The following is an 11139-nucleotide window of genomic DNA, read 5'->3' as shown; positions in this document are numbered from 1 at the left end:
CGTCACATACTCAGCTTCCTTTTTTTTTTTTTTTACATAGATTGGTGATGTTTCCTTCGAATAGTACGCACCTTCATATAGAACATTCTGTGCTGATCTGCAATGCGGCTTAACCACAGCACTAGTTCAGGGGAAATTCTAAAAACCGAGTATTGTGAATGAATCTTACATGTTCAAATATCTAAAAAAAAAAAAAATTCAGGGTTGTGACTTTTGGGTTTTTTTTTGTTTTTTTTGCTGATGATAAGTAAAAAGATCTAGTGCAAATAGGTTACCATGGAACAGGTGACGATCTACTGATGGCATCCTGAGAAAATCAAGGTATTAAGAATGAAGCTTCCAGATGATGAACCGCTCTATTTAAGCGTAAAGATAATTAAATGATTGGATTGGAAACATGTATTTCAGCTGAGAATGTTTTTTTCTTTTTACAGTACAGAGACACCTGCAGCGCCCCCTAGACACCAAGACCTAACTTATTAAATTCATATAAATACAACTATATTACTACACCATATAACAGCATTTCAACCTGGGTTATGAAGAGAGTGTCAATAAACCTCATTAATTATGGATATGTATTTTATAGAATTGGGACACCCGACTGTTCCAAACATATGTGGTTCTTCACCAAACTGTTACCACAAAGTTGGAGGCACATAATTGTATCTGACGTCTTTGAATGCAGAAACATTGAGTTTTCCCTTTTTCCCTTTGGTGAGACCCGAACCTGTTCCAGCATGATAATGCCCATGTGCACAAAACCATCTTCATGAAGATTTGCTTTACATGGGTTTAAGTTGAAGATATTCTGCTGAAAAACTATCTATCTATCTATCTATCTATCTATCTATCTATCTATCTATCTATCTATCTATCTATCTATCTATCTATCTATCTATCTATCTATCTATCTATCTATAATATATATATATATATATATATATATATATATATATATATATATATATATATATATATATATATATATATATATATAATCAGTACTATGTATAATTGGCTTTTGATAGCTAACCGTTCGGTCACCTGGAGGAACACCTGTGAGGTGACGGAATTTACAACATTCACACACACAGAGAACAATAGGCCCACAGGTCACACCCAAACACCTACATGCTTGTCTGCGTCCACACACATTCATGCACACCCACGATCCTTTACCGTAAATGTTTTTGAGAAGTTACTCAATATCTGGTGATTGCCAAAATCCTCATTAGTAATACTCTGTGTAAAGATTCCTAAATACAGTCACATTTATAACATCTTAATAGCATGCTTATGAATACAGGGTAAGTGTGGTCTTGGTGCTGCCTGAGGCATATGTGCAGGGCACTGGTTTTTACTGAATAAAGAAAGAAAGAAAGAAAGAAAGAAAGAAAGAAAGAAAGAAAGAAAGAAAGAAAGAAAGAAAGAAAGAAAGAAAGAAAGAAAGAAAGAAAGAAAGAAAGAAAGAAAGAAAGAAAGAAAGAAAGAAAGAAAGAAGGAAAAAAAAAATGTATTCTAAAAAAAAAAAACTTATCCATCCAGCAGCCCACTTTCACAGACACACTCATTTGTCATTAATATTCATCAATACACACACTGGTTATTAATATTAATTTGTTCATTAGACTTGTATAAGTACTGTAGGAGTGTTGAATTTCCCAAAGAATCTTTTTACTCATTTCAGATTTGCCAAAAAACTGTATCTTAAATTACACAATCTCACATAGTCACCACTCTGTATAATAATGTGGTCCTTTTGTATTTTATATTATGTATGAAACCTAAGTCTCGATTGCACTTTATTTTCCAAATACAGAAGAATATGTGATATAGTGTAGTAAACAATATCTCTTGTGAAATAAATGAAAACTGAAGCTACAACCCCAATTCCAAATGAGTGGTAAAACGTGTTCAATGTAAATAAAAACAGAATGCAATGATTTGCAAAGCTCATAAATCCATTTTCTATTCACAATAAACCGCAAAAACAACATGTGAAATGTTTAAACGAAGAACAGATACCATTTTAAGGGAAAAATAAGATCTTTTCAAATCTGATGGCTGCAACAGATTTAAAAAAAAGTTGAGACAGGGCCATGTTTACCACTGTCTTCGGTCCATATACGTCTGGGAACTTTTACCATATGTCTTAACATACGTCTGAAATCTTTTACCGTATGTATCTGATACAGGATTCTAGCTGCTCAACAGTTTTGGGTGTCCTTTGTTGTATTTTCTGTTTCATGATGAACCAAATGTTTTTAAATGGTGAAAGGTCTGGACTGCATGCAGGGCAGGCCTCAGTTTAAATGAGTTTGATATGTTTTATGTATTTTATTGTGAATAGAATATGGATTTATGAGATTTGCAGATCATTGCATTCTGTTTTTATTGCATTCCTTCTTGTAAAACGAACTTGTAAAAACTGAACAAAACCTGAAATCGTTTAAAAAATATATTCTTCCTCACAAACTTATGACAATCTCTTCATCTCCGAGTTCTGGAAGAGGCGTTAAATCGAAATGGCTGCCCACAGCATGAGAGGTAAATACTGTATATTTCATACACTACCCTTAAATATAGACTGTTTGTGGAAACCTGACCATAAGATTCCTGTGCTTTGTGAACATCCGAATATTTATTCAATATTTAGTGCCTTATTGCTGTTGCTAATAACCTCCATCCTTCAAAGATGTTCCACTAGATTTTGGAGTGTGCTTGTGAAGATTTGTGCTTATTCAGGGCGTTAATTAAGTCAGGTACTGATGTGAAATGGTTTGAAACCTGTTTAGAGTGGGTTCACACTTTCGTTATTATTCCCACCTCCAAACAGACAAAACAAAAGAGCCAAGAGTGACAGTTAAAGCAAAATAACTAGACACAATATTATCATGGAGCTAACTTGTGCACAGAGGCATTGTCATGCTGGAACAAGTTTGAGTGTCCCAGTTTAATGAAGAGAACATGTAATGCTACAGCATTGAAAGATGTTCTATAAAATGTTGTGCCTCAAACTTTGTGGCTAGAGTTTTTCCAAAGAAACACATATGGCTGGGAAGGTCAGGTGTCCCAATACATTCTGGCATGTAGTGTTGTGGGTTTTTAAGTAGTACTAACCTCTTTATTAGGGTGTAATAATCATCACATAGACTCTAGATAGTAATTATAAGATAAAGACAAGAAACATAATAGCTTCCAGAAACATCTGCAGAACTAAAAAGGTTCCTGAATTATCCTGAATGAGAAATGCACAGTTCCTGGATGACTTCCTGTTTCCAGCACGCATCAGGAACCAGGAATATTTAACAGAAGTGACATGACACGGACGATAGTTAGGCTCATCTCACAGCAGACACAAAGGAGCACATGGAGAAGATTGAGGCAGGAGATGTTGCACTGAGAAGTTTTTGCTTTCTGCTATTGATTTGACATACTTTATAAATCAACCACATCTCTGCACTTCCTCTGACAAAGCACAGCTCTGATAGAACAGCAGGCTTACTAATCACTTGTGAGTTAAAAACCACCAATGAAAAAAAGAAAACTCTTAAAGGCAACATTCATGGATTCTTTTACACGTAAGTGAGTTTTAGAAAGTGTTTCCAGCTTCTGGAGCCGTTCCCTGTGTTCTACACACAACACAATGTGCATTTGTACATGTTCATCTTCATTTTAGGGCACAGTCGTGCCTTCCAGAACACAAATTCTCGAATTTCAGAAGTTGCTGATTTCCAGAATAGGCTTCTAAATTCCTGAACTGGTTCTTACATTCTATAAAAATTTCCTGATTCAAGAACACAATCTTGATTTCCAGAACACTTCAATGGGTTCCAAAACATGTTTTCCTGGTTTCAGAACAAGTTGCTGGTTTCTAAATTACAGAACATGTTTGTTCTAGAACAATTTCCTGAACACATTAGAAAGTTTAAGAAAGTGTTACTAGGTTCAAGAACATATTACTGGCTTTCAGATAACATTTCTGAGTTTCAAAACACATTCCAAGTTTCCAGCACCAACTGTTGGGTTCAAAATATTATACCAGGCTCCTGGGTTGTAGTAGAGGTTCCTGGATTGCAGAAAACACCCAGAACAAGTTTCTAAAATTGTCTACACTTTTGTGTCTAAAAATGTATATGGTATTTTGCGATCAGATTTTTCCTGATGTTCCAAATGTTATCCGGTTAGAACAGTTTCTAGACAGATTACATTTTTTACACTGAAAATCTCAACCTGAGAACAAGAAGAAAACCATGATCAATGTTCAGGCCAGAGGAGAAGAAAGGAGAAAAGAGAGAGAGAGAGAGAGAGAGAGAGAGAGAGAGAGAGAGAGAGAGAGAGAGAAGAGAGAGAGAGAGAGAGAGAGAGAGAGAGAGAGAGTAGTGATTATGCTTATGACTGAAATCCCTGTTTTATGAGAACAAGTGTTTATATGTTAATGTGTGTGTGTGTGTGTGTGTGTGTGTGTGTGTGTGTGTGTGTGTGTGTGTGTGTGTGTGTGTGTGTGTGTGTGGTGTGAGAGAGAGAGAGAGAGAGAGAGAGAGAGAGAGAGAGAGAGAGAGAGAGAGAGAGAGAGAGAGAGAAAGAGAGAGAGAGAGAGAGAGAGAGAGAAAGAGAGAGAGAAAGAGAGAGAGAGAGAGAGAGAGAGAAAGAGAGAGAGAGAGAGAGAGAGAGAGAGAGAGAGAGAGAGAGAGAGAGAAAGAGAGAGAGAGAGAGAGAGAGAGAGAGAGAGAGAGAGAGAGAGAGAGAAAGAGAGAGAGAAAGAGAGAGAGAAAGAGAGCACTCATAGACATAATTATCTGGAGGATCCAATGTTCTTGACAACTAGGTTAGCCAAAAAGCCTCAAAGCCCCAAAACATGCAATCATTCAAACTCTGTGTGTGTGTGTGTGTGTGTGTGTGTGTGTGTGTGTGTGTGTGTGTGTGTGTGTGTGTGTGTGTGTGTGTGTCCATCCATTCCAGTGCCTCCACCAAAGTGACATTAGTACTGACTCAGCAACTGTGTGTGTGTGTGTGTGTGTGTGTGTGTGTGTGTGTGTGTGTGTGTGTGTGTGTGTGTGTGTGTGTGTGTGTGTGTGTAAGTCTATGCTGTTTGAAACCATAATTAGAAAGTATATCATTAAACTAACTATAGTTCTCTCTCTCTTTCTGTTATACACTCACTCTAATAACAACAAAGCAAAGCTACTGCTACTACTACTAATTATTATATAATAAATTGTTTAACACTTTTCAGTCGAATGCTGAACCAAGAAATAAAACGTATGACAACAACTAAAATCAAATAAATAATTTTTTATACAAATTTTTGAATATGGTAAAAATCAAATTATTCAATTATACATAATAATAATAATAATAATAATAATAATAATAATAATAATAATAATAATAATAATAAATACATAAATACATAAATAAATAAATAAATAAATAAATAAATAAATAAATAAATAAATACAAATATTATCATTATTCATTAAAAATTGTAAAAAAATTACATGAAAACACTAAAACCACACAAAACTTCTACAGTGCTTTCACCTCTTTCCTATATATACTGTAACTGGTTGCTTATCAAATATCACCTAATGCTAGTCCAAATAAAAATATATATATTTTACAAATGATATCTGAAAGATATCAGAAAGCTTAGCTTAGCTTAGGGAGTTCACCTGGCATGTCAATGAAATGATCACGCTGAGCTTATGTACACTTGCAAAATGATCAAAGTTGGTTTTCAAGCTTGTTATCCAATCTAACATCAGAAAACAAACAAGTGATAATGAAACACCTCCTGTCTTTACCAGGCGTGATTTATGGACATCACATCAAAGGACGTCACCTTTTTTGACTCAGCTTCTCTGGAAAATGTGTGCTTCGTTATCAGTGAAAATAAACAAGAGACTGGTTGGATAATAATAATAACAATAATAATAATAGTCAAATACTTAGCACTATTCATATTTAATTTATAATATGTGATTTAGGATAAAACCGAGTCTCAAATGTACTTTAGAAACCAAATACAGTAGAGTATGTAAAAAATATATATTAATGAATATGAGAAATACCTTAAATCTAATGCTACAGTCTTTGAACTCCGATTTAGAGAGAAAAAAAAAAAAAAAAAAGAATTCTAACTCTAAAACTTGTGTACAAACAAATATACACATATATACAAATGTACACTGTATATCAATCAACATACAATGTTTGTTGGGAAATCTATAACACTGACCCTATAGTTCTCTATTCTGAAGTATCACTCGTTATGGTTAGCTGGCTAGCTTGCTGCTAATCAAAGATTGTGTAATTGCAAAGGATGCGTAAATTTAAAAAAAGGGACACAAAATCTAGACAAAATACCATCACAAATTTTCTCTACTTTGCTTGATATATGGACTGGTCATTCTCCTGACATATTAATTTTCTTCATTCAAATTTCATTAGCCATATACACAACCATACACAGTATGACGTGCAAGTGGAATGATTCTCTGACTGTCTGTGACAATAAATTAGAATTAAAGTAGAATTTACTGCAAATATATATATTTGGGAAAGTAGAAACAAATATAAACTACACTATATGGAGAAAATTTGTGGACACCTAAACATAAGATTCATGTGTGTTTTTTCAGGACACTTTTCTGGATTGCAGAAAACACCCCAAAAAATATTTCTGAACCTGATGTTCCAAATGTTACCCGATTAGAACACGGTTTCTAGACAGAATAGTGTTTTTTTTTTGTTTTTTTTTTTTACATGCACCTAAATGTAACATAGGATTGGTGTCTGCTTATATGAAAATCCCATTCCACTTTTAATTCCCATATGCTCTTACAATAACCTTTAATCTTCTGGAAAGATGTTCCACTAGATTTTATGAGAATTGTAGAGATTGATTCAGCCACATGAATGTTAGTAAAGTCAGGTACTGATGTAGGTAATCAGTGAGGAGAGGTGAGGAGGTCTGGGGTGCAGTCAGCAATCCAATCTATTGTTTAATAGGGGTGGAGCTCTATAGCAGGAGATCTTCAACTCCAACCCATGTAAATAATATTTTCATGGAGATGGCTTTGTGCACAGGTTTGGGTCCAAGTGAAGAGACAATTTTATGCTAGGACGTCCTATACAATCGATCCCTTCACATATGGCTAGATGGCTAACACTTTTCTCCATATAGTGTAGATGTAGAGGACATGGTGTAATGGAGACAGATGATTCACTGTGGCAACCCCTAATGGGAGCAGCCAAAAGAAAAAGTAAAAGAAGTAGGAGAAGAAGTTAATTTTTTTAGATCCCAATGCGTATCTGAGACAAACTGGACCCGATCTGACCAGAAAGTATTGGCAGGTGTGATCAAGACCTTACTGGTGTCATCATCAGCACCGGAGAACAATGGAGGAACCAAAACTGGGAGGAATTTACTGAAACCCAGTGGTGTTGGAACATAGTAATTGATGTGTGTCTTTTTGTGACATGGGCCAATCTCTGTAAAAAAAAAAAACTGAGCAAAAGAAAAAAAAAAAATCTGATCTGTGCATATGAGCTTTTAATGTCTCAGTTCAGGTGTTCTGGATTCAATGTTTTGCTTCAACTGTCACTCGGAGCTCCTTTGTTTTGTCTGTTCAGAGGCAGAGATAATAACAAAAGTGACTCTATTCTAAATAGTTTTTAAAACCTATTAAAAATGTTAAAAGCCTGTAACTGTGTGTGTGTGTGTGTGTGTGTGTGTGTGTGTGTGTGTGTGTGTGTGTGTGTGTGTGTGTGTGTTTGTTTATAGGAGAGAACATGCCGATGGACTTGTGCAATGTGCATTTTTTGAGGTTTGTGGGGGTCGGACTGTTGTCAGTAAGAGTGTGTGTCATCTAATCCACAGTCAGCATTTTCATGACCTCATTTTAACTTTAGCACACACAAACACACACACGTGCGCACGCGCACACACGCACACACACGCACACACACACACACACACACACACACTGGGTTCTTGAACACACTTGAACATACTTGTATTCTAATTGTCTTCTAAATCCCTGGATTGATCTTGAAGTAAATAATTTGTGTGTGTGTGTGTGTGTGTGTGTGTGTGTGTGTGTGTGTGTGTGTGTGTGTGTGTGTGTGTGTGTGTGTGTGTGTGTGTGTGTGTGTGTGTGTGTGTGGAGCAAGGTACATAAGTGTGTTACCATGCAGCCAAAACAAGCACACCTGGCTGATCAACTTTGCCAGACAGACAGGTACGTGCACACACACACACACACACACACACACACACACACACACACACACACACACACACACACACACACACACACACACACACACACACACACACACACACACTGACTTGTGGAAAAAAAGGCAGATAGCCACATTGCCTGTGTATCCTTCATAAAAACATACTCTACAAGTAAGAGGTGGAGAGAAAGAGAAAGAGAGAGAGAGAGAGAGAGAGACATCCAGAAGAAAGAAAGAAAGAAAGAAAGAAAGAAAGAAAGAAAGAAAGAAAGAAAGAAAGAAAGAAAGAAAGAAAGAAAGAAAGAAAGAAAGAAAGAAAGAAAGAAAGAAAGAAAGAAAGAAAGAAAGAAGAAAAGAAAGAAAGAAGGAAGGAAAAAAAAAGAATGTATTCTAAAAAAAAAAACATATCCATCCAAGAAATTTAAAAAGAGAACAATAGAAACCAACTGACAAGCAGACAGACAGAGAAAGACACAGACAGAAAGAGAGACACGCAGACAGACAGAAAGAGGGAGACAGAAAAAGAGAGACGCACAGACAGACAGAAAGAGAGACACACAGACAAACAGAAAGAGGGAGACACAGACAGACAGAAAGAGAGACACACAGACAAACAGAAAGAGGAAGGCATACACAGACAGACAGTAAGAGAGACACACAGACAGACAGGAAGAGGGAGACACACACAGAAAGAGAGACACACAGACAGACAGAAAGAGGGAGACACAGACAGACAGACAGACAGACAGACAGACAGACAGACAGACAGACAGACAGACAGACAGGAAGAGGGAGACACACAGAAAGAAAGACACACAGACAGACAGAAAGAGGGAGACACACGCAGACAGACAGTAAGAGAGACACACAGACAGAAAGAGGGAGACACACACAGACAGAAAGAGAGACACACAGACAGACAGAAAGAGGGAGACACAACAGAAAGAGAGACACACAGACAGACAGACAGACAGACAGACAGACAGACAGACAGACAGACAGACAGACAGACAGACAGACAGACAGAAAGAGAGACACACAGACAGACAGAAAGGGGGAGAGACACACAAAAAAAAGAGACAGACAAACAGAAAGAGGGAGACACAGACAGACAGACAGACAGACAGACAGACAGACAGACAGACAGACAGACAGACAGACAGACAAACAGAAAGAGGGAGAGACACACAAAAAAAGAGACACACAGACAGACAGAAAGAGGGAGACACACACAGACAGAAGGACAGGCACATACAGACTGATATAAAGAGACAGACAGAGAGAAAAATGTAAGTGATGACACATACATAAAACTCATTCCCTCACTGCTGATCTGATGTGGGGTTTCTGCTGTATTCAGTCCTGTGAGATGCTTTTCTGCTCACCCTGATTATTAAGAGTGATTGTCTGAGGTTACTGTTGTTTTCACCTCGAACCAGATGCAGAACTGCTGCTCCTTGACTGTCTTTTTTTTCCCCCACCATTCTGTCTAAACCATGGAGAGTGTTTTGTTTAGCAGTCATGAGCTTCTGAAATACTCAATCTGCCACTCTCAGACTCCGACGTGGCTCTCCGTGTGATGACGGCTGCACATGTGGCTCTCGGCCCTTCAGTAAGCTAACATTAGCCTCTAAGTAAACGTCTTTAAATAACCCCCGACTGCAGTTTTCTCCCAGCAGCTGACCTTTTCATGTATTGTTGTTTTATCTCCTGTCCTCAGAGAGCATGTTGGGTAATTTCCACCCCGTTCACAATGTGGATGGAAAACCATGTCTGCTTTTTCACAGAGCCTGCTGCAGCGTCTCCCACGTGCTCTCGCTGCCTGTTTTCCAGAGTCCTTCGGGGCAAAACGAGGACCGGACGACTCCACCCACCCTGCTGTGTTTATCCGACCAAAATAGCCAGGATATGGTGGAAATTTTTTTTAAAACTCTCCGACGTAACGGAGAGGACCGTTAGGAAGACGAGACCATCATAACGGTGTCTTGTCTGACCAGTGTCGAGTCTGCAGGAAAAATAGTGAGGGGCTAGACATGTTTTAGGCAGATTTACAAGAATGAAACGAAACAATCCGAAAATAAAAGCGGTTGTGAGACATCGACGGCTGAGAATGTAGTCTGTATAAATCTTTCACTAGTTATTAATAAAGATAACGCTGAGTAAGCACCAATCTTTTGAATTTGCAGTTATAGGCAGGGGTGCAACTGCATATGTGCTGAACATTATGTAAGATCATGGTTGGTGCCCCCTCCTCCCTCTTCCAAAAAAAAGAGGGGTAAATACAATTTATTGTACCCGGGGGAAGGTGGTAGCTAAGTCGTTATGGCATTTTACTTTGGATCTGAAGGTCAAATCCTAGCCACACCAAGCAGACACTCCTGGGCCCCTGAGCAAGGCCCTTAATGCCATTGCTGCACAGTTGTATGAATAAGATAAATGTAAGTTGCTCTGGATGCATTTACAGTATATGCTATACATGTAAATTTTTCCTCCCAATGCACTTCATATACCGCATACCCCATTTTTGAGCCTCTGGTTATAGGAAACTCATGTCAATGCATAATATTAACCAGAAGCTGATTATATTTATCTAGTGCTTGTCCAGAAGACCTTTTCCTCTCTTTTCCCCATAGCATTTGCCATTAATGACAATATTATTCAACAACAAATCCTACTTTACTTGATATCGCCAAGCTGCCACCTTCGGGGCCCCTGAGTAAGGCCCTTAACCCTCAGTGTTCCAGGTACGCTGTATCAGGGCTGACTATGCGTTCTGAGCCCAAATTCCTCACATCACTGGGATATGTGAAGAAAGAATGTCTGTAAAGTGTGCTGTGAAGTACATGTGACGAGCATAAAGCACCTTTTCTTTCTTTCTTTTTTTTTTAT

The 11139-nt window shown here is 37.6% G+C and overlaps 1 long non-coding RNA gene across 1 annotated transcript; it reads left to right on the top strand.

The window, feature by feature from the left end:
• The first annotated feature begins 8053 nt into the window (after positions 1–8053).
• Positions 8054–10841, top strand: LOC310716074. The gene is made up of 3 exons (XR_014530479.1): positions 8054–8249; positions 9767–9862; positions 9971–10841. It is a non-coding gene; the product is annotated as an uncharacterized lncRNA (long non-coding RNA).
• Positions 10842–11139: the final 298 nt, after the last annotated feature.

This window comes from Silurus aristotelis (assembly GCF_946808225.1).
Source record: "Silurus aristotelis genome assembly, chromosome: 20".
Taxonomy (NCBI): Eukaryota; Metazoa; Chordata; class Actinopteri; order Siluriformes; family Siluridae; genus Silurus; species Silurus aristotelis.
Note: the sequence above shows the minus strand (reverse complement) of the source record. Positions and strands in the feature narration are given on the sequence as shown.